This window comes from Arachis ipaensis, chromosome B4 (genome assembly GCF_059453495.1).
Source record: "Arachis ipaensis isolate K30076 ecotype BB chromosome B4, ASM5945349v1, whole genome shotgun sequence".
NCBI lineage: Eukaryota > Viridiplantae > Streptophyta > Magnoliopsida > Fabales > Fabaceae > Arachis > Arachis ipaensis.
The window spans coordinates 86422433-86426693 of NC_142439.1; the positions used below are offsets into that span (position 1 = coordinate 86422433).

Here is a 4261-nt window from a genome sequence, read left to right on the forward strand (position 1 = left end):
CAAAATTTGTTTCAACTAACTAACTAACTTTTTGTTTGTTTCTTATCTTTTTTCAAAACTACCTAACTAACTTTCTCTCTCTAATTTTCAAAAATATATTCCCCCTTTTTCAAAAAATTTCCTTTTAATTAACTAATTATTTTAACTTTTGATTTTAAAATTTTCGAAAAAAATTACTAACATTTTTCAAAAAACTATTTTCGAAAATCACTAACTCTTTTTCAAAAATTATTTTCGAAAATTCTTCATCTCTCTCATCTCCTTCTATTTATTTATTCATCTACTAACACTTCATCTCACCTAAATTCGAACCCCCTCTTCCATCTGTGTTCGAATTTCTTCTTCTTCTTTTCTTCTAACTCACACTGGGAACTCTATACTGTGGTAAAAAGGACCCCTATTATTATCATTTTTCTGTTCTCTCTTTTTCATATGAGCAGGAGCAAGGACAAGAACATTCTTGTTGAATCAGATCCAGAACCTGAAAGGACTCTGAAGAGGAAATTAAGAGAAGCTAAATTACAACAATCCAGAGAGAACCTTTCAGAAATTTTCGAACAGGAAGAGGAGATGGCAGCCGAAAATAATAATAATGCAAGGAGAATGCTTGGTGACTTTACTGCACCTAATTCCAATTTACATGGAAGAAGCATCTCCATTCCTGCCATTGGAGCAAACAACTTTGAGCTGAAACCTCAGCTAGTTTCTCTGATGCAGCAGAACTGCAAGTTTCATGGACTTCCATCTGAAGATCCTTTTCAGTTCTTAACTGAATTCTCGCAGATCTGTGATACTGTAAAGACTAATGGAGTAGATCCTGAAGTCTACAGGCTCATGCATTTCCCATTTGCTGTAAGAGACAGAGCTAGAATCTGGTTGGACTCGCAACCCAAAGACAGCCTGAACTCTTGGGATAAGCTGGTCACGGCTTTCTTAGCCAAGTTCTTTCCTCCTCAAAAGCTGAGCAAGCTTAGAGTGGATGTCCAAACCTTCAAACAAAAAGATGGTGAATCCCTCTATGAAGCTTGGGAAAGATACAAACAGTTGACCAAAAAGTGTCCTTCTGACATGCTTTCAGAATGGACCATCCTGGATATATTATATGATGGTTTATCTGAGTTATCAAAGATGTCATTGGATACTTCTGCAGGTGGATCCATTCACCTAAAGAAAACGCCTGCAGAAGCTCAAGAACTCATTGACATGGTTGCTAATAACCAGTTCATGTACACTTCTGAGAGGAATCCTGTAAGTAATGGGACGCCTATGAAGAAGGGAGTTCTTGAAGTTGATACTCTGAATGCCATATTGGCTCAGAACAAAATATTGACTCAGCAAGTCAATATGATTTCTCAGAGTCTGAATGGAATGCAAGCTGCATCCAACAGTACTCAAGAAGCTTCTTATGCAGAAGAAGCTTATGATCCTGAAAACCCTGCAATAGCAGAGGTGAATTACTTAGGTGAACCTTATGGAAACACCTATAACTCATCATGGAGAAATCATCCAAATTTCTCATGGAAGGATTAAAAGCCTCAACAAGGCTTTAATAATGGTGGAAGAAACAGGTTTAGCAATAGCAAGCCTTTTCCATCATCCACTCAGCAACAGACAGAGAATTCTGAGCAGAATCCATCTAGCTTAGCAAACTTAGTCTCTGATCTATCTAAGGCCACTGTGAGTTTCATGAATGAAACAAGGTCTTCCATTAAGAATTTGGAAGCACAAGTGGGCCAGCTGAGTAAAAGGATCACTGAAATCCCTCCTAGTACTCTCCCAAGCAATACAGAAGATAATCCAAAAGGAGAGTGCAAAGCCATTGACATAAGCACCATGGCCGAACCTGTAAGGGAAGGAGAGGACGTGAATCCCAAGGAGGAAGACCTCCTGGGACGTCCAGTGATCAATAAGGAGCTTCCCTCTGAGGAACCTAAGGAATCTGAGACTCATCTAGAGACCATAGAGATTCCATTGAACCTCCTTATGCCATTCATCAGCTCTGATGAGTATTCCTCTTCTGAAGAGAATGAGGATGTTACTGAAGAGCAAGCTGCAAAGTTCCTTGGTGCAATCATGAAGCTGAATGCCAAATTATTTGGTATTGAAACTTGGGAAGATGAACCTCCCTTGTTCACCAATGAACTAAGTGATCTGGATTAACTGACATTGCCTCAGAAGAGACAGGATCCTGGAAAGTTCATATTACCTTGTACCATTGGCACCATGATCTTTAAGGCTCTGTGTGACCTTGGTTCAGGGATAAACCTCATGCCCCTCTCTGTAATAGAGAAACTGGGAATCTATGGGGTGCAAGCTGCTAGAATCTCATTAGAGATGGCAGATAATTCAAGAAAATAGGCTTATGGACAAGTAGAGGACGTGTTAGTAAAGGTTGAAGGCCTTTACATCCCTGCTGATTTCATAGTCCTGGATACTGGAAAGGAAGAGGATGAATCCATCATCCTAGGAAGACCTTTCCTAGCCACAGCAAGAGCTGTGATTGATGTGGACAGAGGAGAATCGATCCTTCAATTAAATAAGGACAACCTTGTGTTTACAACTCAAGGATCTCTCTCTGCATCCATGGAGAGGAAGCAGAAAAAGCTTCTCTCAAAGCAGAGTCAACCAAAGCCCCCACAGTCAAACTCTAAGTTTGGTGTTGGGAGGCCACAACCAAACTCTAAGTTTGGTGTTGAACTCCCATATCCAAACTCTAAGATTGGTGTTGGAGGGTCTCAACAATGCTCTGAACATCTGTAAGGCTCCATTAGAGCCCACTGTCAAGCTATTGACATTAAAGAAGCGCTTGTTGGGAGGCAACCCAATTTTTATTTATCTAACTATATTTTTCTTAGTTATATGTCTTTATAGGTTCATGATCATGTGGAGTCACAAAATAAAAATAAAAATTGAAAAACGGAATCAAAAACAGCAGAAGAAAAATCACACCCTGGAGGAAGCACCTGCCTGGCGTTCAACGCCAGAACAGTGCATGGTTCTGGCGCTGAACGCCCAAAATGGGCAGTATCTGGGCACTGAACGCCCAAAATGGGCATCATCTGGGCGTTTGAACGCCAGAAATGCACCCTCGAGAAGAGCTGGCGCTGAACGCCCAGAACAAGCATGGTTCTGGCGTTCAACGCCAGAAATGGGCAACAAATGGGCGTTGAACGCCCAAAATGGGCACCAACCTGGCGCTGAACGCCCAGAGTTGTGTGCAAGGGCATTTTACATGCCTAATTTGGTGCAAGGTTGTAAATCCTTGAACACCTCAGGATCTGTGGACCCCACAGGATCACCTCAGGATCTGTGGACCCCACAGGATCCCCACCTACCTCCACTCACTTCTTCTCACCCCTCTTTCACACAATCCCATAAACACTCTTCCCCATAACCCTTCACCAATCACCTCAATCTTTCTTCCCCATCACCTCTTCACCACTCACATCCATCCACTCTTCCCCATAAACCTACCTCATAAACTCCACCTACCTTCAAAATTCAAAATCAATTTCCCACCCAAACCCACCCTACATGGCCGAACCTTAACCCCCCTCCCTTCCCTATATAAAGCCTTCCATTCTTCCTCATTTTCACACAACACAACCCTCTCTTCTCTTCTTGGCCGAAATACAACCCTTCTCCCTCTCCTCCATTTCTTCTTCTTCTTCTTCTATTCTTTCTTCTCTTGCTCGAGGGCGAGCAAAATTCTAAGTTTGGTGTGGTAAAAGCATAAGCTTTTTGTTTTTCCATTACCATTGATGGCACCTAAGACCGGAGAATCCTCTAGAAAAGGAAAAGGGAAGACAAAAGCTTCCACCTTCGAGTCGTGGGAGATGGAAAGGTTCATCTCCAAAGCCCATCAAGACCACTTCTATGATGTTGTGGCCAAGAAGAAGGTGATCCCTGAGGTCCCTTTCAAACTCAAAAGAAATGAGTATCCGGAGATCCGACATGAAATTCAAAGAAGAGGTTGGGAAGTTCTAACAAATCCCATCCAACAAGTCGGCATCCTAATGGTTCAAGAGTTCTATGCCAATGCATGGATCACCAAGAACCATGATCAAAGTAAGAATCCGGATCCAAAGAACTATGTTACAATGGTTCGGGGGAAATACTTAGATTTTAGTCCGGAAAATGTGAGGTTGGCGTTCAACTTGCCAAACATGGAAGAGAACGCACGCCCCTACACAAGGAGAGTTAACTTTGATCAAAGGTTGGACCAAGTCCTCATGGACATATGTGTAGAAGGAGCTCAATG

General features: G+C 41.9%; 1 non-coding gene across 1 annotated transcript; it reads right to left on the reverse strand.

The window, feature by feature from the left end:
• Positions 1 to 966: 966 nt before the first annotated feature.
• LOC148568239 (small nucleolar RNA R71) lies at positions 967 to 1074 on the reverse strand. Its single transcript, XR_015881664.1, has one exon. It is a non-coding gene; the product is annotated as a small nucleolar RNA R71 (small nucleolar RNA).
• Positions 1075 to 4261: the final 3187 nt, after the last annotated feature.